General features: G+C 37.0%; 1 protein-coding gene across 1 annotated transcript in view; it reads left to right on the forward strand.

The window, feature by feature from the left end:
* The first annotated feature begins 260 nt into the window (after positions 1 to 260).
* SYT1 (synaptotagmin 1) overlaps positions 261 to 24,641 on the forward strand; it is a 253,467-nt gene continuing 229,086 nt past the window's right edge. The window contains exon 1 of the mRNA XM_009086709.4: positions 261 to 329. The gene's annotated coding sequence lies outside the window, so the exon portion shown is untranslated. The remainder of the gene's footprint in view (positions 330 to 24,641) is intronic.

Consider the following 24,641-nt stretch of genomic DNA (forward strand, 5'->3'; position numbering starts at 1 on the left):
GCAAACAGTCCAAATCAGTCCGTGATGAAGAAATTTTGTTCACATATTTTTCTTCTGTGTCTCTTAATAGTCTGATTAAATCTCATGATAATCAGCTATGGGCAATCAGCTGAAAGCAGTGAACAAACCAAGTACACTTAAAAGAGTTTTTAGGCAGCAGTTATTCATGGGCAAAGATGGAAAATATAGCATTCTAGGTACTGGTAAGTGTTTACATTAAATGTCTTTTCTTTTAAAGGGAGAAAAGGAATAATTATCTGAACGGTGAAGAAGAAGACCCTTCATTCAAGATTCCCCTGTGAACCCTGCATTGATGCCAATCATATAAGGTATTTTAAACAAACAAGATTCTGTTACCTTCTATAACCTATTAAATGTCACTTTCCAAGAATTAAAATGGGGATAGTAAATAAATTAATCACTTTTTCCGATGCACATTTTGTTCGATTAATGAACACGTAATTTTGTGGTAATACATGATATTTCATTCTGACATTAAAGATTAAAAAAAATCCCGTTGATTTGCATTTCTTGTTGAGACAGTAGTTGTATTCTTTGCCTTCTTTCCCCATTAATTTATGTTTTATCAAATCCCAAGCTGTCATGGTTCATTATCCATAGATGATCTTGAGCAGCCTTGCATCACAAAAAAATATGCTGTGGCATCTGCCATTGTGCACCACTAAACAGATCACTTCTGAGTATGGTTTGTCTTTGATTAGTACATTCAGCAGTGTGTGTCCTTATATTTTTGCCTGTGAGTATCTTATGCAATGTAGCTGCATATAGAAAAGCACTGTGATTTTTCAGGTTGCAGATAGAATGTCTGCTGTGCCTTTTTAGCTGATGAGTTCCATTTGAGTTAATGCTTGTACACCTCAGTCTCCACCAGGCAGTCCCATTGCTTCTGTAGTCATTTCATAAAATTCAATATCAGTGATGGAGACAGCACAGTGAAATTAGGAGGTGTGATTATAGTATCAGGCTTGTATTGTAGACTCTTTTCTGATTTTGGGAGCCAAAAATTAAATTCATGTCATAATTGTATTAACAGCGTAATAACATCCAGATATAAATATATTTAATATAGAAGTCTTTATTTCCTGCAGGGTACTTACATTGGTAAAGAGCCTCTTCATTTTTAAAAGGCAGGAGTTAGACTTAATAATCCTGATGGGTCCCTTCCAATTCAGCTTATTCTGTGATTCTATCAAAAATATTTAATCTTATGATTCCCCTGAATCTGTTCCTGTTCCACCAAAACTTGAAAATAAGTTTTGATTGAAGTAGTAGTGTGTTCATCACAGTGATAAAATTAATTTCCATCTCTGTTCACTATCTTGCATATCTCAGTTACAGGCAGTTTCTTTTGAGAATATGAAATACTGTCTTTTGAATGTGTCTGGGAGTAAGTCACCAATGTTGTAACTCAGACTAATTTAAATGAAAGCAAGTGTTTTGGGATTTGAAAGTTGAATTTCCATTTGAACAATAGCTTCAAGGACTTGCATGCACACTTGACTGTCTTGTGCCCTGAAGAGTATTGCTACTAAAGAGATGATCCACATAGACCTGGGAGCTACAGTGAGGTTCTCAGGAATGTGAAATAGAATAAAATTGTCTGTAAAGTAAATATAAAGTGGAAAAGCAAATTAAAGCAAAAATAGAATATGAATGAACCTAGGAGAATTTTTTAAAAAAATCTATACCGGTAACTTCAGATTGCAGCAAAACCTGAGGATCTGATGCACAAATCTCAACATGAAATGCTTCTTAATTTGTCACCAGTCAGAGGCTTTATTTGGTAGGTCCACTAGTGTGCTGATGTCTATATAATATACTACGAATTGGGTTAAAGGGTCTGTAATAAGCAGAGCCAGTAGGAAATGCCTTCTGAGACTTTTTAAATATTAGGAAGTGTTTAGTGAAATACAAAAAATTTGGAAATTAAGTGTTACAAGGAGGCTTCCTACTTAAAAATACCATTATGCTGTCAGAAACATTCCTTTACGTGTTTTAGATGCAATTTCTCTTTACTACTACTTTTCATTTAGAAGTATTTATGGTGTGTAGATTTTGGTATTTTTTTGCTTTGGAGGTATTTATTGCTTGATAGTGACAGGGATGAAAGCAGTTCTCCTCTCACAGGAACTATTACTTCCAGTGTAGTTGCTTTGAACATTCTAAAAAGGCAGAATAGTGCTCAGGCCAGCTAAGGGAATATCCACAGAGCACAGAGAAAGGCTGTAAATAGTACAGATCCAGAATCAGAAGGCCCCAGACCAACCAGTCTCAATGGTCTGACCCATTTAAATTCAAGATACCATGCTAGTTGATAGCAAAACTCTCATGAGTTCTTCCCATTTTCCTGCCCTAGAAGTGTTTCGTTTCTAGCCCATTTGTGAAAAACAAGAAGCCCTGGAATCCTAGGACTGTGCAAGAAATAAGGACTAAGGTATTGTTGCAATGAACACTTAAATTATAGGCAAACAAAAGTTGATAGACTGTAAACCTTTTTCTAAAAATAAAAGTAAAAAAAAATTTAAAAATTTTTTACCTCCTTTTTTGCTGAACTAACTCTTCACTTAATTTCTCTTTTGAGACCCAGCTTTTCACTGATCAATTAAAGTCCCTAGGCTGTAGATGGATACATCTTGCCTCCTTTAATCATTGTCATCTTAAAGGTAAATCATTAATCAACAGTGAAAACAGAATCTTACATAGATCTATGGTGTGTGCATCCGTTAAAAATAGGGAGAACAATAAATGCAAAAATTACTTTAATCAATGTGTTGAAATTAAGCTCTTTATAACCTCCTCAGCTGAAAGTAAATTCAACTATTTTATACTGGCAACGTAGGCTGCAAGGAGATTTATGGGCTTGGATGATTCAGATTGAATCAGATACAATGAAGACTTCTTTGGGGAAAACAAAATTTCACAAAGTAATACAGTCAAGTTCTGATCTTACTCTTCCTGAAAGAAAGAGAATAAAACTGCTGGTGCAGAAACAAGTATCTTTCTTCCCACCGTGCTGCACTTACTGTGTTACAGTCTAAACCAGCAGCAGTTATACATAAGCTGTTAAACAACATGAGAACAATCAAACAGTTGGCTCACTGAGCCAGAGGTGGTACTGGGAGCCCTTGCTGTTTATCCCAGTCAATCTCAGCATCAGTAATGGTCAGAAACCAGACACTCATCTCCTGCATATGTTTATGTGGTGGGGGGAACATGCCTTTTCTTTCCTTTTTGACAGGCAAAAAAATAAACTAAAATTACGTGGGGAAATAGTAGTTTTATGGGCAAAGTGTGCACCTACAAGTGCACACCATATCTTGGAAAAGAATTGTGGCTTTTAACTGGCTGGATAAAAGCCCCACTAGATTACTATAGGACAAAGCCAAGAAGCTGGGAAAACTCAGAATGGTTTTGAATTGACAGGGCAGTTAGAGTTAATGACTTGGACACAAAGGAACACTAAATAAGTTTGCTGACAACATCAAATTGGGAGGAGCTGTCAACTCCCTGGAGAGCAGAGAGGCCCTACAGAGAGACCTTAACCAATCACCAATCATATGAAGTTTAACAAGAGCAAGTGCTGGATTCTGTACCTGGGATGGGGCAACCCTTGATGTAAGGGCAGACAAAGGGGAATGAGATGTTGGAGAGCAGTGCCATGGAAAGGGACCTGGGGGATCTTGGTCAGGGGCAAGTTGCAGTGAAGTCAGCAGTTCCCTGGCAGCCAGGAGGGCCAACCCTGCCCTGAGGTGCAGTAGGCACAGCATCACCAGCTGGGCAAGGGAGGGGATTGTCCCACTGTGCTTTGCACTGGGACAGCCTCATCTCAAGTGCTGGGAGCAGTTTTGGGTGCCACAATATAAAAAAGACATGAAGCGATTAATGAGCATCCACAGGAGGGCTACAGGGGTGGAAAAGGGTCCAGAGGGGAAACCATATGAGGTCACTTGGTTCTCCTGGAGTAGAAGAGACTGAGGGGAGGCCTCAGTGTGGTTTTCAATATCCTCATTGAAAGGGAAAGAGGAGCAGCAGGTATCCATCTCTTCACTCTCATGACCAGTGACAGGACCCAAACAAATGCCTGAAATTGTGTGAGGGAAGGTTTAGGTTTATCTGGAAAAAGTTTTTCAACCAGATGGTGGTTGAGCACTGGAACAAGTTCCCCAGGGAAGTAGTCACACCACCAAGCCTGACAGAGTTGCAGAAGCATTTGGAAAATGCTTTTTAGGCACATGGTGGGATTCTTGGGGCCACGAGTCAGACCCTTCCAACTCGAGTTGGATCCCTTCCAACTCAGGATATTCTATGTTTCTGTGAGTAAATTATTTTAAGATTTTAGGTGTAGGGCAAAATAAATGGTGAAGTGGACAGGGTATTTTTTCATGGACTGAGTTTTGTTACAGATAACTACTGCAGGAGGTCATGCACATTTGTTAAATGATTGACCTTGTCATTTGTCACAGAGGGGATACCAGATTAGTAGACCATAAATTTAGATTGGTTCAGAAAGTCCTCTGGTCCCATCACAGGTTTGGTCAAGCAATGTTGAAAAAAATTTGTGACAAATTGCCTCAAAAAAACCCCAGCAGGGTATTTCTTACTATCTTTACATCTGAATAAATCAGAATGGACATTTTAAGAAACCCTAGTGTGAAGCTAGGGGAACAGCTATGATCCCAACTCTCACAAGCATAGTCTTTTTCTGAGGCACGCTGAAATCATGAGCCTGAAGCCCTCCAAGGGTATAGTTGCAGGATACTGTGTTTGCTGGAAGTGGTGATCTTTTGCTCCCTTTTTGTTCCAGCACTAAAAATGAACAGTAGTTTTCAGCCAGATAAGCCTTATTGCTGCCTCACAAGAAAATAGTGCAGTGATGTGCATGTGAAAAGTAGGGCAGGATCTCTTCTCTTTTGGCAGTAGCAAAGCCTTAAATCAGTTCAAGCAGCTTTTGAAACCACTCCAGAACTTTGAGCCTTCACAGAAGGTGGCTGTGGGCATCAGGTGGTGGAACCAGCATATACTTTCTGTGTGGCAGGTGTTGCTCAGCTCACTGTCAGCAAGTGTGCTTTGCATTGTAATAAGTAATGAACTTTGGTCACTTTTGTATAGTTGGACTACCTGAATTGTAAACTTCAGTTCCCAAATTTTATTCCCAACAGCAGTGGGCTGACCTCAGCTGGCTGCCAGGCTCCCACCCAGCCCCTCTCTCACTCCATGTGTCTCAAGATGAGGGCAGGGACTTCACTTGCCTTAACAGACAAAACAGGCTCATCTTGAGGGAGATTAACTTAATTTATTGCTGATTAAAATAGATTGGTATGGTGGGAAACAGGGACAAAACCTAAAACACCTTCTCCCCTTGTTCTTCTCAAATTCACTCCTTCATTCCCAACCCTTTTGCTTGCCCCCACTGAGCAGCACAGATTGGTGGGAAGTGAGTTTTGTGGCCAGTTTATAACACCTGATCCCTGTCATTCACTCCTCATCCTTTTCTCCTTGTCCAATATGGGGACCTCCAGAGGCTGCAGGGGAACTTGCATGATCATGGTCCCCATTATGGGCTGCAGGGGAATCTGCTCCAGCCCCTGGGGCTCCTCTTGCTCCTCTCACCTTGGTGTGCACAGGGCTGTTTCTCACACTTTCCCTTCTCACTTCTCAATGCTGGTGGTTTTGCACTGTCATAAGTGCTTTTGCACCATCTTAAATACATTTTCCAGAGGTGTTCCTAGGGGGTTTTGTCCCCACCTCAGCTGTGGGGCTCAGCTGTGCTCTGTGGTGGGTGCAGTGGGGGCATCTGGAATGCTGTGACCAGCCCTGGGCAGACCCTGCCTCTCCTCCCAGTGCCCTTCAGCCTCTGCTGTGAGTGCCAGGACAGAGGTGCCCCAAACACCACCAGTGTCTCTCAAACAGTTTGAGCAGCCAGAGAAAGTAAAGATCATTTTCTCAGCATAGGCTGGAAGACTTGAGGGTCTTTATTCTAACCTCATCTCACAGCAAGTGAGCAGGTTTTGTGTGTAACCCTTTGTATGTGGCATTAAAATGAAAAAATAATAAAATTACATTTCTTTCCTTAAAATATTAAAAAATACTTGATTTCTGTATCACTGTGAATCCAATTTTTTTATGTCCTGCTTGTGCAGAACATGCCAGAGAACAGACCCAGCCCATGCTGGGACAGGGTGGGGGCACCCAGATCTTCAGTTGGAGCCATGCAGAGCTGCTGTGTCCTTTCTAGTGCCTGCTCTGCTTTTGGGGCTTCCTGTTCTCTGCACCCTTGGTTAGGGCACTGTCCTGAGATAAATGCTTCCTCTGCTGTCCTCCCACTTTTTCTTTGCTAAACTGGGTGAATACAGATTCCTACTTTATTATCTGTGATTCTGTCTGTTGGTGTCAGGATGGTGGTGGCCCAACCAGAGGGATGCTTTGTCCTTTGCTGTATGACAAACTGCTTGGAGCTGTTGGCACAAACAGCTGGTTTGTTTTGTTCTCACATTAAAAGAAGAGCGATATGAAACCTTGTATATTTTAAAAATACAAATTCTTATCTGTGTCTGACAGATCTCATCACTGTGAGAAGTCCAAAATTTGTGATTCTCTATAAAATTTAATTATCTGGCACTTTCCAACAACAGCTTGTCTGCCACTGACATGTAGAATTTCATTTTGTTCAAACATCTTTTGTGTGTCTTCTTGATATTGATAACAGGGACTTGTAGTAATGCTTATCTCTTTTTGATTCTGAAAATGTAATAAAGAAGAAAAATACAAAGTAATAGCTGCATACATTAGTTAGGCAGACATCCATCAAATCTTTGTATCAGACTTAGCTCTTCAGATATCTCAAGAAACAGAGACTATGAAAGCAGCTGTAGGGTGGCAAACATGCTGACAAAACCAAATAAATCATTGCCAACACAGAAAATGAACCAAGACAGGCTTTTCTTGTTCATTGATGACTTTCTTTCTTCCCTTTTCCACTTAGTTTTCTGAACAAATTGTTACTTACTAATTAGCATTAGTAATAGCAACAATTAACCATAATTGGTCTCTTTGTAGCTACCATAAGTGAACTCTTCAACATATCTGAATCTTGGGTCCATTCCCCAAATTCTGAGGGGTGTGAGTAAGGTAGGAAGTCACTGAAAAGTGGGAAAATTGTCTTAATAACATGTTGTATACAGATAAGAGTAGTCATTTATTAAAAAACATGGAATCACAAACACATACAACATCATCTCATCAGTAAAAGAAATCCATCATTAAAGAACTAGGAATATAAATACGTGCAACTGTAGGCATAACTCTTGCTTTGTGGTTTCCAGTTTAAATGACTGAAAAGAGTGGATATTTATATGTAAACATATTTATATACATAACTTTGCTCTGTACTTGTGGATAATAAAGTGGACAGATGTACATATTGGCAATATTTGGGACATATTACAGAAAAACAGGAAAATGTGATGATATTGTTCAGTATCTGCAGAGGTCTGTTTGCACAATGTTTGTTTGAAAGACACCTTTTTTTGACATATATTTCTTGATTGTAAATGGCTGTATTTGCACAATGATTCTGCAATGAGGCTTTGAGTTTGTAACCCTTGTTCTGAGCAGCCAGATTCATTGCTAACTGAAGACTGAATGCAGAATCCAGTATGTTTCCCTGGCAGGGTATCTGATTTGCTGAGAAGTACAGTGGCATTCTGCTTTATATTGTGGGAAAATTAAAAGTATTTTTAGCTTTCTGATAGGCTGTAAATAAGCTTTGATAGCAGTAAACAAGTATCAGCTATGCTGTGTGACACAGAGCTGTGTGCATGGTGTGGCCTGCGCAGATAGAAGCCAAGATTTCCTGAGCTCGTCACATGATTCTTTAAAAGCTTGTGTTAAAGAAAAACAAGGTGGGAGCAGCTGTTTGAAAACTGATGATCAAAACACAGGTGAGGAAGATATATACTGACTGATGAGGGATTTTATATTATCCCTAGGCAGATAAAATCAAATTGAGTAACTAAGGCTGTTGTATTTCAGTTCCCACACCAGATCCTTTGACTCAGCTATTGTGGATTGTCAGCATGGAACTCCTAGCAAAGCACATGAGGCTAGAACTAAAATAAAAGCTGTAAAACAAACAGCTGTCACTCTTCACATACCCTGTGCCAGGTCCAAGAGAGAACACATCATGCACGCTGCCCAGTGCTTCTTTCATGTATGCATGCATGAGGATGGATAGGTGGATCAGTTATGGAGAGTGTAAACACAGCCAGCAGGTGGGACAATCAAGGACATCTGGTATATTGGCTTTTGTAAGTAAGATTTAAAGTCTGCTGGAATAGTACTAAAAAAGTTACAGAGGGAGCAGGTGGAGATAGGAGAGAGAGCTTCCATCCTGTCACACTGTTACCTCCCTCTCTGTGTTAGGAACAAATGGCTGAAGTGAAATGGGATCTCCTTCCATTTTGTGATTCTGAATGCTATTAAAAAAATATTATTGTGGAGAAATTGCCTACATTAAGGTAGAGAATGCAGCTCTACTTTTCAGGGACAGAGGAAGAAACAGAAGGAAGCACATGGGCATCCTTAGAATAGGTGATTATTTTGGCAGGGAAGATGCAAGCTAGCTTTAGTGAATTTTTGTGAAAGACAGCTGTTGTTTTTTTTGTGTGACATCAGAAGTCTAACCTGTATCAATTAGAATTTCTTTGTACTGCAGCAAATAACAACAGTTAAATAAGAGTGATAAATTGTTTCAGCACAAACTAGTTGTATGTGAAGGGCGTTGGCTGCAAAATTTCAATCCACTGCTGCAAAACTGTGCATAATGCATATGCAAGGCTAGGCTGGACATGCTTGTAAGCTCAAACTAATTTTGTAGGTAAATGCTTTGCAGCACAGTAATGTACACTTTTTAAAAATCTTTCCAGTCTCTCCACTGCTGTGTGTTCTGGTGCTTCTTCTTTCACTAGCAGCCAAATAGTTATTTCTAGATTAAAATATTCCCTGTATGTGCTGCTGAAAGATGGATAGTTTCAGACCATACTGTAGCAAACAGTGTTTTAACATGCCCATTTTACTGTTGTTTGTAAATGGCATGAAAGCAACCAACCTTGCAAGTTTCTGTCCTGTCTTTATGTGGAGAATGTTACGTAATAAATGTGAGAAACATACATTCATATACATTCATGCTGTAGGTCTATAATACAGCCTTGTGCTTGTGACTGCTCAGGTATGTTTGCTCTTGAGCAGCGCATATATAATGCCAACCCATCAGTTATTCAGTCAGTTTGGTGTCTGGGAGTCAGCTAGTTCAGATACATTGTTTGTAAATAGGATGGACATGAAAAACATCATTTTGAGTTGGGTAATTGTTGCATTAACTTTTTCATCCTGCTCTATTGCGTGTCTGTATAAGACTTCACTCACTATTGTGTATTAGCAATGTCCAGTTTGACACCATTTGCAAACTCCTTTTCATGCTGTTTTGTCAGCAGTGATGTAGGGTATGCTATTAATCCAGCTTTTATAAAAAAATTTTTATTTGAGATCAAAAATTATCAGTGGCACGGTAGCAGTGGTACAGTGGATAAACTGGTTTCAGTAAAATGTAAGCCAGTTTGAACATTTTGTCCATGGAAGTTTTGAAGAAGTAAAATGTTAGAGCCTAGAGGTGTGTATGTGTTAAGGCCACATTCTGCTATTCAGAGGATCACCTCCTCCCAGCTGGGTTGTGGTAGCAGAAGTCAGCCACCCTTCCTGGCCTTTCATACCACATTTTGAGAAGTACAGGTGTCTGGTGAGGGATCTTCTACATAACCCATATCTAAAGGTTTTCTTTTGAATTATAAATTACCTGATGGTGTATTTTTTGGATTGCAGACTCTTTAGGGGGGGAGGATGTTTTACTTGTATGTGAGCAGTTTCCAGTGAAATACAGGAGTTCCTCTCTCTTTTTGGATACAGGTTAGCAGTGGTTGGTTGTGTTTCCCATAAGCACCACAGTCAGCCCTTCTGATCTGTCCTGGGGTTTACAGAGAAGGATATGTGTCTACATTTTGTTGCACAAAAGCATCCAAAATAAGTTTTCTTAATCAAATTCAGGTCTTGTATACAGATGTTATTAAAGGATGACACCTTGAAAGAAAGATTTTATTCCACCTGAGAATTGTTGAGATAACTTTGTATGTTTGGTTATGTTGATTTTAGTGGAACAATTTGTGAGTTAATATGCTAGCCAAACACTAGTCACTGTCAGCAACTAATGGACTCAGTGCTTGGCTAGGACTGGAGATAAATCTGAATCTAGTTAAAATTACAACATGATGTTCATTAGCTTCAGCAAGGGTAATTTCTGAGACAAAGTGTTGTTATCACCCAACATGTTAAATAAGCAGTTGGACTAAGCAGATGGTGGGCAGAGATCAATGACTTTCCATTAAACTATAGGTAATTTCTCAGTAGGAAATCACTTACATTCCCAAAAGGGGTCATCTACCAAATTTCTTATACTGGCTTAAAATTGTAAGAAATCTCCTGCTCAAGTGTTCGTGCTCTAGAAACATGAAGAGGCACAAAACCTTACAGACATTTTGAAGAGTGATCCTATATATTCTGGAATACCTCAGCTCTTCACTGTGCTGGGTGCTGCATATGGATGGGTCTCAGCTTTACACTGAAGTTTGGCACTAACTTATTTGTATGATGAAAGTCTCTCAGTATCACAGCAAAACTCTATTGCAAAATAGCACCCTTGCATATAGTATTGTATAGGAGATTGACTGCTTGATATATTTATGTCTGCTTACATAGGATTTTGTGGGAATAAGGTGTAATGGTTAAGGATGTAGATATGGAGACGCTACTTGGCCCTTTTGATTAATTGTTTTATAAAATCTTTATATAACTTGAGAAAAAAAATCCATCCTCTTTACTTTTCATTTAGCCATATCATGTTTTATTTTCAGATTGAAAGCAGAGACATCAAAGTTGAAAGTTATTTTCTCAACATTTTCAGTTTAGTTGTTTCATGATTTCCATGCTGGTTTGTTTTTTGTTTTTGCTTTTTTATTATTTATCCTAAACATGATTTAGCAGTTCCTGGTGGTACTTCTGCTAATCTTTGATGTAACAGTGGATTGCAGTGAGATGACTTGATGAGGGATGGGTTTCTGTCTTGAACCTCCTGATAAATGGTATCTTGCCTGAGTACATTATGTTCATTTGACTTAGCCTGGTTTTTGATTTACCACAATACATTGGTGTTAAAAAACTCTTTGACATTTCAGGAGCTTGTTGATTGGCACATCAGTTGTGTCCTTGAAGACAGTTTTTCCTATCTGAAGAGCAGGATGGAGGGCTGGAGGTGGTTATACTTTCTGCCCTTCAGTTTTTCTATCTAGCCATCACAGGAGTGTGGAACTGGATAAGACTTTCTGAATTTTTAAACACAAATGGTTGTTTATGTCTGTGAACATTCCTGTCTTGATTTGATAGTATCTTTTGCTACCCAACACAGTAATTTAGAGAAAAACAGCCAAAAGTGTTTTGACATAATGAGATATGAATGAGGGGTAAGGAAAAGTAGATTATTATAATAGATAAATAATAGATCATTATTCTTACCTGAGGCTTCTTATATCTCTGTGTATGATAGGTATAGATGGATCTGGACAGTGCCTCTGCATGTTGGCACTGCTTTCTGACAACCAATTTCTAGTCTGCTTCACTTGTAAATACTAATGAAAAATATATAATTGTGAATTGCTATATTTTAAAATTAAAAAGGAATAAAGACTAACCTGAGGATGACAATTTAATTTTTTCTCTCATTAAGTGAAATTTACCTTATAAAAATTTTTCTTTTTTATGATTTGGGTTTCTTGTTTTGCTTTTTTTTAACCAAAATATGATTGGCTTGAGGTTTTTCTTGGGTTTTTTCTTTTTTTCTTTTTTTTTTTTTTTTTGAGGGGAGAGACTTTTATTCCTTTTTCCCTGTAGAGACAAAACTGTTGACTTTTTTTGGCAAAGCCTTACTGAGCCTTCCTTATCTCTTGAGTTTTGTTGCAGTACCAAATACACTCGTGAAACAAGCAGATGCAAAAACATCCATGAATTAATTCAGGCTGGTGTTAGAAGGTTGCTTATGTTGAAGTATCATTAACTTACAAATTAAATTTCATATTCAAGTTGCCTGTAGACTGGGCTCCAATTGCATCAACCTTCCAGATACCATGTACTTATGTTCACAGGGAATGCACTTTAAACCAGTCTCTGGATTAGGGTTTTGCAGCCAAACACCTGAGAAGTCTATGTGTAATGCTTTTATTACAAAATTACCTGATTTGTTTCATTGCTATATGATGTTGAGATGGAAAAATTATTTTAGCTAATGTGAATTAGTGTCTCTGATTTCCTGAAATGTGGTTCTTTTAAAAAATTGTATTAATATGGTTATGTTGGGATTAATGAAGATGTTTGGGAGCAGCTTGAAAAAAGTTACAAATGAGCACAGAAACAGAAATTATGATTTTGGTAAGACTGTTCAATGTATAATGAAGAAAAATGATCTGAGGAATAAATCAGGAGAGACAAGAAGTGAGCAAGAGTTGAGGAGAAGGCAAGAAGATTATGATTACCAAGAAATAAAGAAGTTAGGAGTGGATAGTATTTTTCACTTTGAAGGGATAAAGTTCTCTATGTTTGATTTTGTGAAGAAGGGAGAATTTTGGTGAAGGGCAAGAGTTTAAACATATCCTGAGCTACTGCAGGATTTTTTTTCTATTAATAAAGCTAAGCACTGAAGAATAGATATGGGTAAGGATTTAGAGAAGTCAAAGTTTTTCTGGGCTAGCTATATTAAGTTTGAGCTACTGTCAGGCCACTTAAGAGTAATGAAATTGGAAAGGAAGTTAAACATGCATAAAAGGGAGCTGGCTGGTTGTATAAAAGAGATGAACCGTTGACTCAGAAATTACAGCTGAATCCAGGCATAATGTTCACCAGAGGTAACATTAAAAGTTAGGAGAATCTGGTAAAAAAGGGAAAAGAACCTATAAGACAAAAACTGGATGAGTGAAAACTAAACTACAGGCCCACAGAGTCTGAAATAGATATTAAGAAAAGGAGTAATGTGGAAGGCTCTGGAGGTGTTAGGATGGCAAGATTTAAGACTTGGAAAAGAGTTGATCAGTATAGTAGAAAACACTGATAAGGAAAGAAGAGAACATGTATTTTACAAGGAGTCTGTAAAATTCTGTTTAAAAATGCTTCTGAAAGATAAGGGATGAAGATGGCACTGTGCTATGAACAGTAAGATGGCAAATGGAAGTGAAGATCCTTTTGTTTGGAATGTGTATGGACCAGTAATCTCAGTGTGGCAGAGTAACAGGTTATTGATGAACTGAGTGCAATAAAAGGAATGGATGGAGTCAGATAGTGTAAGGATGGTAGTGCAATTATCAAGAAATAGTGGAGCAAGAGGAAGATGCTTAATAAATACAAAAAGAAATGAAAGAAGAAGTAAGCCTATTAATTTTCTTTCCGTTAAAAGCCTGAGATACCAAACATGTACAAGTAGGCATGGTGTGGTAGAGCCAACTCCATTGAGGTGCCTGTGGACAGATGCAGCCACTTAACAGCTGCCAAATAGTAGCACAGAGGATTTTAGCAGCTGTGAGTCCCCTTAACAGTCTTTTCACTGCCTTCATGTGTTCCATTGCTTCTTAATGCAACACAGAGAAGCATCATCTTTTTTTCCTCTGGTATATTACTTCCTTGTCCATCTTCCTATTTTAATTCTGCTGCATTTATAATCTGTGCAGTACTATTTCAGGTTCACTGGTACCTCCTATGATCATTTTATTCTTCTTTCAAATACTGAACAGATTCAGAAGTCTTGAAGCCTTTCATCAAAAAATAACCTTTTAATCTCCAGATAAGCTTTCCAGGTCTCCCTGCTAAAGAATTTAAATATCCTTGACTCTAGTGTCCTGAACTGCTAGTGACATTTTAAGACTGGTATCTGAGATGTGTCAGCAGCTTGCAGCACATTTTGGAGTTGTTTAGTCTTTATTTTAGAAACACAAAGTCAACCATCTTATTTTTAAATTTAGTTACCAGATTTCTATTTTCTTTGCTCCAGAAGTAGTGGTATCTGACTATCTCAAGTACCAAAACACACTGCATGTCAAAGTTATCTATTTCTACAAAGGGGTAGAACATCCTGATAGCTGCCTGGAAAAAACTAGCTAAAATTAACTAAAACTACCTACCTAGATTATATTTACAACATGAGATTAAACATCATGATGTTACTGAAAATTTTAACACCTGGATCCATTATAACTGCTAAATGAATATGCCTTTGGGAAACATTTGTCTTCAGAGAAAGAAATGTTTTGAGCATGAAGAAAAGTGGTCTGTATCAAATGTTGAACAGTTCAGTATGTCAGAAGACATTTTCTTGTAACAGACATATTTAATTTTTGAAATTATACTGGCCCATAACTTACAGAATTTTTGGTTGTAAGTTCATTACAGTTTTGGTTGTGATTTCTGTTTATTGAATGCTGCTACACATATCTCTTTTGCCATTGTTTCAACTTGCAGAAGAAACAAGTTTCATCCAATAAATTTGGTCTTCTCTCGCATCTTGTGTTATAGAAGCTGGCCTTTGTCGCATTTTTACCCACTGGGAAGATAAATGGCTAAGTCATTTTTATCATTTTCATTTATCATTTTTATTGCAAAGATGAAAACCAGGAGGAGTTACGTATAGCCTCTGACACAAAGATTTTGTTAAATGGAACCATTATTTTTCTTGGTTTATAAATAATCTCTGTGTTTATGCACCTTAGCCCATAGTAGGCTATTCAAATAGCACACAAATCTGTGCAGATCACCACTGCTGCTGTTTGCTGTGTCACTTGAAACCTGAAACACAGATCTGTGTTAGCCTTGGTTTACTTTTATGAAGTGTAAACACTTCCTGTTTTAAGTTTCAGGCTGCTATCTTCTCAACATTTTCCTGTGGCAGTATTTTCTGAATGTTATTCTGATTTACAGATTGTATTCACAAATTTTATTTTATCTATTATAGACAATTGGTAATGTATGAATGAGAATTATAGAAATGTTCTGTTGCATTAGAGTGTTCTAAACCCGAGCCTATGCTAAGGAAGGGGTTTTATCAGCTAGTAGTAATGAGGTTCATGGGAAACTAATTTGTACAGGAGGAACAGCAGCAATTTTAATATCTTATTTTCCCATTTATTATTACCTAGGATATTTTATTTAAAACACATACGTTAAATCAGGAAATATGAACTTCTTTCTTCAACATGCTCAATACTCTTCAAGTATTCTTGTTACTGCACAAGTTGGCTGACAACCATGTCAAACAGGTAGTGCATATCATCAAGCACCTCTGTACAAGCTTTGTGCTACTGTCTGTGCTGGTAACCTGTACATTACTGATTATGAGGTAGACTTTTACCTGGGATTTAAAATGTGGTAGTAGGCTTTGGGTTTTAGATTTGTCTCGTTGTGTTTTTCCACAGAACATCCATTTGACCTTTAAACAGTTTTGCCCATAGTTAAACAGATGTAATCTTCAGCTATTTCTTGCAGTGTCTATAATCATAATGCTGTGCAAAATGGCAATTCCATTTACTGTAATTTGTGATATATTAGGCCTAATTTTAAAGTAAAGTACATTTTTCAAAATCAGAATCACTTCAAATGTCAGCCAACAATAGCAGTGACAGGATCGTGGGCCTATGACTACTTATACATTATTAGTTAAAAAAGACATTTCTAAAATGAATGAGTATTTGAGAAGGTGCTGAACTTGAAGGCTAAGAGTTTTTATTTTAGGAAAAAAAAGAGTAGAAGAGTAAAGAGTACTATAAAAACTTTACTAAAAAAAGAAAGAGTAAAACTACTGAATGTCTCTTCTTTCTCAGAAATATAAAATATAAAAAAAGTTCCCATGCAGCCTTTCCCTTATAGTTTTCAAAAGATTTCCTTCCCCTTTGTAGAGCACATCTTGTCTACTCTACAATTTAGTGTCATGTTTCCATTAACTACTAAATTCCCAAGCTGTTGTTTCTTCCTGCTCCCCAAATTAGCTTTCACTTGTTCTCTTCCATTTTAACATGTAGTGCTTTTTTTCATACGCTAATATTAAGGCCCTAGAGAAGAACTTTTTCATTTGTCTTTTGAAACATTCCTCAAGTTTGGTTGAAATACATTCTGTTAAAACTACCTTTTGACTGCTTCCTTCTGGTGAAAGAAGGGGAAGTTCACCAAACCCACTCAGTGTTCCCAGCCAAAATTTGTCTACGCTGTGCTTGCAGTCAATGGTCCTAATACATAAAAGCACTTTCAAGACTCCAATGAATGTGACTTCTATATAGAATCTGATTTAGTGTCAAAGACACAATTTTTACCTGGTCTAGACCCAAAAAAAAAAAAGACTTGGCACAGGCAGAATGCTGTGGTTAAAGTGAAAGCCCAAGTATTTTAAATTAGTAGTTTTCATTGTCATTTTTTTGAGTTTCATTCATTTTCATTTAATATTTTGATTCATCTCATTTTTGGAATTTGTAAGAATAATAGCTTCAAGTTTACCCTAAAAATAAGATCTGATGCAAAACTTGTAGACATCTTGGAAGCAAAATTTTGAATTTTCTGTTTTCTTAGAGTTTCACAATATATATTCAAAATTTTTATCAAACTATTTTGGGTATCCATAGAGTAAAAATGGAGTCTTCTGGAGCTCAAACTTAATGGAATTTCCAGTCCTTCAATCTTGATTCTTTTTCTTTTGGTTTTGCCAAAATTTTCCATGGTGTTAGACTACTTTTTAAGAGCTTTTATGGTAGGCTTTTGTGATGTGAAACATCCAGCAGGAGAGCTGCATAGGGATACACTGAGACTGCCCAGGAGCTGCTGAAACAGTTTAGTCTAGTGAATTCTCCATGGTTTCTTTCTGCTTAGTGTCCACTCCATGACTTTGGTAAAATTGTGCTTTTCTTTTCTGCTCCTCTTCCAGGTGGACACAGAATTCTACCCAAATTCATGACAGGTGAAATACCAGCTTTTATCTCTCAGCTTTGTCAACTGCAGCTCACAGTAGCAGTTCAGATGTATAGGAAAAAATCCATTGCAACTTTTGAACAGCTCAAACTTCAAACTCTGGTTGTGATACATATGTATCTTCCAGCTTTAAAAAAAAGAGAATGGCTTTTTATGAGCTGCTTTTACCATGTAAACTTTTTCTCCAAGACCTTCATTTTCTTGATTGTGGGTGTGAAATTCTGATGGCATATTAGTAATTTAGTGTGACAGATGGATTAACTAGAGGGCAAAACTTTTCTAGGTGATTAACTAGGGGTACAATATTTTTAAGCTTTCAGCTGCTTGACTTTGTACCTTTGACAAAGCTACAAAGCTACAATATTCAGCCATTGCTGAAAATTTGTTTAACCTGTCCATGTCAGTCTATAAGCAATTTTGTGTGTTGATTGAGTAATCTACATATTAGACTAAGAGCTTCCTATTATTCTTACTGATCTACAAAATCTAGTCTCCTCAAGGTAACTGATAAATAACTTAAATTGAATGAGTAGCTAATTTAAGTCCAGTTGTTCATTAGATGGATAGGTAAAAGACTTACTGGAGCCTGCAGTAACAGTTTATCAACATAAACATTGTAAATCAAAGCATGTTACCTGTGTCTGACAGAAGCCCTATATCTGCATAAACAACCTGATGAATACTTACAGAATGCTGTAGTGCTATCTCCAAGCAAACAAAGTACATTTCCTTAAGCAACTTTCTCCTTGCATTGCTGCAGACACAGAATGCTACAAAGAATACAGAAAGATTGACTCTCTTTATTTGTATAAATATTTTTTCTTTTTCTGTTGCTCATTTTAGGAGCAACTTTTCTACATAGGCATAAATAAAATAGTGTTTTCTACCAATTACCTTAAAATTGCTTTAGAATTCCACACTTCACTTTGTAGTGACACTTGCACTCTGAGCTGCTGCAAAATATCATTTTGGGAAACAAATCCCATGTCAGTTTACATGGCAGCAGAGTAAATACTACATTCATAGCTCATATGGAATCTGACAGTTGAAAACTAAAACAAATTACTTCGAAGGTCAGCTCTCTTCTTCATTGACCTTGATGTTATTAATGTTTGTATCCTGGAATGTAAATGAAACACATTTCCAAGGTCCTTCTCCATCAAAATAAATTAACAGCTTTTTAATTTACCTATTTATGAACTCTGGTTATTTTCAAACATGTAATTTTAATCTACCAAAATCAATTTAACCAGGGACAAGGCTAGGATGTGACTCATTTGCTTTATGCCAGTGGGTAGCATTGCGCTGCTAAAGGAAGACTTTCTGACAGATTTGTGTACCCAAGAACCTTCTTGGTGTTTCCAGTTGACAGAATTTCCACAGCAGCTAATGTCCAAGCGTGGAACCCAGTGTGTGAAAAAAAGATCTCATTTTTGGGAGATGTAGGCATTTTTCATATTTTAAACTGCTGGGACTATTCCTTCCAATAATTCCTCCTTTAATAGCAAGAGATTCTTTATTTCTGCTGTAGTGCTGCTTTGTAACAATAAGAATGACCCAAATTATGAAATGTAGATAGTTGTAGAAATAAAAAAGTGGCAAGATAAAGACCTGTTCTTTGATTGCCAGTACAATAAGAAACAGTTACATGAAGTCAGTACAGAATCAAACTATGATATCTGTTCTTACTGCTTGTATTACAGAGAGCAAGTTGAAAGGGATTGAGTAATACTGAGATGGAATGCAGTCAGCACGTATTGGAAAGAGCTTTTAGACATCCAATTAGGAAAACTATTCTTGTCTTTACCTTGTTCTCTTCCATCTTTCATGGCAGTGAGCTGGAAATCTGGCCTGAAAAAAACATAATTTCTATGTTTGGCATCATAATTCAAGCTTTCCTTTTGTACACTGAGTATACAAATAACAGCAAAATACAGTTCAGTCCAGGGTTGAACTGTAACTTCACTAAAAGGTGCAAAAATGCCAAGAAAAAGTTTGCTTTCATTTTTTTGGAATGCAGCATCAACAAAATTGGAGATTATGTGTTGCAAGATCTGCATTCTTACCTGGAGTCCAACTCCTGGCCCTGCACAGGATACCCCAAGAATCACACCATGTCCTTTTCTTAAGCAAATTTTTGAAAAAGAACACTGTAAGTCTCCTAGATGGAAAGCAGGAATGAATATAAATGCAAGTGCTATTGAACTCAAGCAAAGAAAATAGAGTGATACTTCAGGATGGCTTGAGACCAATGAATATGAGCTGTGCTTGATTTTAAGACATGATATTATGATCCCACCATGTCCCTCAGTGAAAAACTGGTTAATGTGCAGCCTGCTTTGGGTCCTTCACTTCTCATTTTGAAGGTCCAGCAAAAACCAGGTACATTTCTTGGTGGGTTTGGCTTGGTTTCCTACCACATACTGTGTGTTGTGGAAAAGATAGAAATGTTTGTGTTGTCTCTGTTACACAGGATCAGAATAATGAGAACATCACCTCTAACTACAGAACTGTGTTCTCAGACTGAAAAATGCACCACCCTGTTAGTTCTGCCTCTCACATCTTTGTGTAGTATCCTCTGCAGCCTGTTGGCCTGCTCTGATCATGAAAAATTGCAGGTTGTTTATAATCTTTGTTTCCAGGGTAGATAGTAGTTACATGGAGCTACCAACTTCAGTCTCAAAGTGTCATGTCTGCTAAAGGAATTTCATGCTTTCAGATAGTAGTGTCATTAGGGTGATAAAAACTTGTTATCTGTGCTAAAATCTATTTGATTAAAAAAAAAAAAAACAAACCACCAAGCAAACAAAAACACTCCAAAAACCAAGCATGTATTAATATATATATACACTGTGATTTTCAAAAGGTCTAGTGCTTCAGAACCACTTTCTTTTCCATGTCCAAATATAAACCAGCATTTCTTTTTCTGTTGCAGAAAGGTGCTTAATATTCTGGAATCAGCCATTTTAAAACTATTTCTACCAAACTCTGAGAAATTCAAAATCACTTGTCATCACTTGTGCTTACTGCATGAATAAGTGAAGCACTTGCAGGGATAATAATAAGTATGAATTGCAAACACTTCTGGCTTTGAAGGTTGATGCCACTGACAAGAAGTCTCTCATGTATGAGCTATGAAGCATCCACACTTTTACATTGCAGTAGCCAAGATGTATATTCAGTAGTATAGTCATGGGAAAAAGGTACTGGGAGTGTAGTAATTGCATCATTCTTGCTTTGTGCTTGAAAACAGTTAGTCAGAAAACCAGAAGAGAACAGGAGGTCAAGGAGCAAGGAGAATTAAGCTGAAGGAAATAATGGGGGGAGGAGTTGGGAGCTGGACAGAAGAGTCAAAAAGAACTGCATTTTTTAGCATTGTCAGAGGATGAAAGTTGGACACAAAGTGTTATGGAATAGATAAAGGAATAGAGTTTAAGAACTGACTTAGGACCAGGAGGAGGAAGGCAAATAGAAGAAATGAAGATTGGAAGGAGATCAAAAAGACCCAAAGGGAAGCATGAAAGCTGTTGGATCTGTTTGAAGAAGTTGCTATGTCACATGTCAGGAGAAGAGGTGGAGATGGAGAGAACACCACATGCAAGGAGAAGGTGTGATAATCATTAGACCCAGAAAATAATGGTTTCTTAGCCAGGACAAGAACTGAGCTGAAAGAGGACAGAACAGATTCGTAGTGAAAGGAATTGATTTGGTTCCAGGTTTTCACCCAAAGGCATTTGGACTGAACAGAAATAGGAAATGCAGTTTGGAGGTTGTAGGTCAGAAGAAGAATGGACGATGGGGGGGAATTGAAAAATACATGTTCATTGAGCTGAAAATAGGTCTGTATTGTTTTAAAAGGAATCTCATATTTCATGAAATTCATCAGCTTCATCCTGACCTCAAAACATAAATCTTCTGTTAAAACTTACCTAGCAGAGAACTAGTAGGCAATTTACTTTTTGCATAGTACAGGATGTCTTTTCAGTCCCTGAGCAGTGTTGTCAGTGCTATAAATGCATCTATTTAAAAAGCATTTATTATCAAATAATAAAATCAAAGTAGAAATAGCTTTCAAAAAATCCACCAAATCAACTAAATAAAAACAAAAATTTTTTCTATGTTAATGTTTACGAAGTTCTATTTCTTGAAAATTAAGGAAATTGATAGCTAAAAGAGAGCATAAATCTTTCCTTTTTTATTTTTTTGTCATTATACTGTGTAACGTGCAAGGCTAAGGAGCCAAACTAAATGGAAGTTTGAACAATTAATAGCTGTGAGGAGGATGGTTATTATCTTATGCACTGTGTTCTTGCTATAGCAGTGGCTAAGGTTCAGCATTTTTGTCCAGCCTTGCTTGTACAAGGGGAACATACAAACCCAAACCAAAAAGACAGTTCTTCTTTCAGTAACTTTCCAGGTTAAAGATTAAAAAGATTAAAGTGAAAGGCACTCCTCAGGCTTTTAAGAGTTATGGTGCTTCTAGTACAGTGGGTAGCTATAGACAATGGAAGCATGCTGGATTGTCTAAAATTATGCCTGCTTTCAAGCCACAGTAAGTTTTATAAAATTTCCATTTAAAAATATTCTCGTGGTATCAGTGTCAGTATTAGAGATGTACTTCCATGCTATAGGAAAAGGCATGCTGAATGAATGGCACAAAGGAGCCATTTGATATTTAATAAATAATTTTCCTAATAAATGTTCTATTTTTAATGCAGTATTTTTTAAATCATTAAAGATTTTTTTTCCCTAGTATCATTTTGCACAACTCATCAAAAGACCCCATTCAATATCAAAATTAGTTACTTGAAGTGTTTTCAGGTTTATGAGTATTTACTTTTCATTAAAGAATGTCTTTTTTACTTAAAAGGGAATGAGAAATTGCTGGATAGCTGAACCAGCCTAACCTTTCCCCCTGTAATAACTGATTTTCCAAATCTGATCTTCCTAAGGTTCAAATGAGTTTTAATGGATTTTGATACTCTCATTCACTTTCTTAGGATAGGGTTAGTTTCTTTCACATTTGGAATCTTTCCTTCTATCTTTAACTTTGCAATAAACATGAAAATTCTTTTCATCTCTTTCACAAATCATCAAGACAACCATAAAGTGGTAGCGTTTGAGAGATAAAAGGTATTTAATGGCAATGAAATTATAGAGTTCTTTAAGTTTGGCTACTAGAGTTCGTCCATACATAAAGAAAGAATTGGCAGGACCTCTCATTTTCTTGATATGCAAATTTAAGTGTAAGAAGCTAAAAGATACATCTATACAAGAATATTTAGCATAGATAAGAAGACTCAAATGTGTTATACCAGTGTTATTTATTTGTCTTTTATAACTTGTGTTCTTCCTGTTAATACATCAGATACTTGGTACTGGTGTGAATTTCAATGACAAAGAACTATCAATAGTTCTCAAAAAAAGTAATATCTCATGGATAAGGATAATTTAGAGGTAAAGGACCCATCAGGGCAATCGAGGATACTGGAATATTCTCTCAAATTTTGTTTTATTTTTAAAAATACACCTGAATTTAATTATGCTTGGTTTGAGAAAGTAAAATATAAAGACTTTTGAAGAAAAGCCCAATTTATTTTTTATTTCAAAAGACAATATTTTTTTCCCTGAAAGTGCAAGATTAATTTCTCCAGGACATTTTGAAATTGAAATTTTGGCGACATAGGATCATTTTTAGTTTCGGAGTTAAATGCTTGTGAAGATGAGTGTCTTCTTACAATTTTAACTTTTTGAAGAGAGAGAAAAAGCATCTCTAAAATAATCTAAAAGCACTTCTTTATGCCTATATTATCATTAGCAACAAACGGATGAGGAATTTTGTTCAATTTGCGATATCAAGGAGTGTAGCCAAAAGTTAGGAATGAAACTGTGATAAGAGGTACCACAACTAATACTGACCAAGTGAACATGTTGTTCAGGTCTGCATGGAAGATGCAGGAGGTGATCCAGCCTCTCTTGCATGCCAGAATTGTAGGGATTTTAGCATATGTTTACCTTTTACTACCGTACTGAAGGTGTGTTGGGATTAATTTTGAAATGATGAGACAACAACATGCCAAAATAATGTGGTTTTTTTGTGTTATAATTATGTCAGATAGTGTAAGAAAATAGTACTTGGGATGCATTGCCTATCTCAGGGCATGCTTTGTCCATGAACAGAATTAAATTAAACTGCAGCCATCAAAACACAAAACTGTAAGCATCCCTGAGTAGAACAACAAAGCTTAATTAAAATCCTGTATTTTTATGGTTGATTTATTGTCAGAAGCCATCTGGGCCTTTTCCACCAAATTTTACTGTTATGTCTCACTTGTAGCTTGACTGGGAGTGCTGTTCATTGGTTCAGTTACACAAACATATGTTTAAGTACAGAAGTAGTCTCAAAGGTTTTCTGACTACTACAAGTAGTTGACTGTGTGCTTAAACAACTTCCTGACTGTCTTTACCTCTTCACAAGCTATCACTGCTATTCAGGAAATTCAGCAGCTTGCAGGAACATCCTTCTGATCATGTTAAACAGGGTGACTATGAAGTGAATAGGTATTTGTTGATCTGGGGGGAAGCATAAATGTTTAGAGCTGAGTAGTGATTGAAATTAACTTGCCAAACATAAATCTAATAAACCAAACATTTCATGTGCTAGCTCCTTATAAATGAGGAGGATTATTATGTAGGGAAAGAACAAAGAGAGCCAGTGTGAGGCATGAAGGATGCTTTGGAATGCAGTGTTATGGCATATGAACGCTGCATGGATTGGCTTTGCTGACCCATGGTAGAAAATAGTGAAGCGACCTGGTTGCTCTAATTTCCAGTTAAAACAGTATAAAAACTCAAAAAAGCTACATGATTACTGAAGAAGGGCAAAGCTAATACAAACAGCTCTCTTTTCCCTTCCATCCCTCATATAGTGGAAAAAGTTAAAAAGTCCTCCCCCACCATACTAGGCTCTGGGTATTTTCAACCAACAAATTATTTTGTTCTTGCAAAGCCTAATGACATTTGGAGGATCTTGAGCTCTCCTACAACCTTCCGGTCGCTTAGAGATTTGGGTACCTTTTGACTCCTTGTGTGAAAAAATTCAGGTGTTCTGCAATTTGTTGTCATGGCAGAATATTCAAGGCCATTTCAGCCTAGAGGTTTTTCCAGGGTTATCTGTGTTTGCTGAAGACTGAAGTTGTTGCCTAGGGTGATATCTTCCATGTGGTGGGGAAAATAATTTCCTTGTTGTGATACAGTTCCTTGGTAAGTATTGGAAGTCCTTGGACTTTCTCATTTTGTTCTTTGTCATTTCAAAGCAGTATTGATGTCTTAGGCTTGGTTATGAAGGAAATTGTAAAACTACACAGAATCAGCAAAGCCACAGAATAACTTTGCTTTAAAGAAGGTAGGCAGAACTAATCAGGAAGATTAATTAGATGCCTCCCCCCGCAAAAAAAAAAAAACAAAAACAAACAACCAAAAAAATCAGGTCCTCTACTTTTTGTAGTAATCCTACTACTGTAGTT

This window comes from Serinus canaria, chromosome 1A (genome assembly GCF_022539315.1).
Source record: "Serinus canaria isolate serCan28SL12 chromosome 1A, serCan2020, whole genome shotgun sequence".
Taxonomy (NCBI): Eukaryota; Metazoa; Chordata; class Aves; order Passeriformes; family Fringillidae; genus Serinus; species Serinus canaria.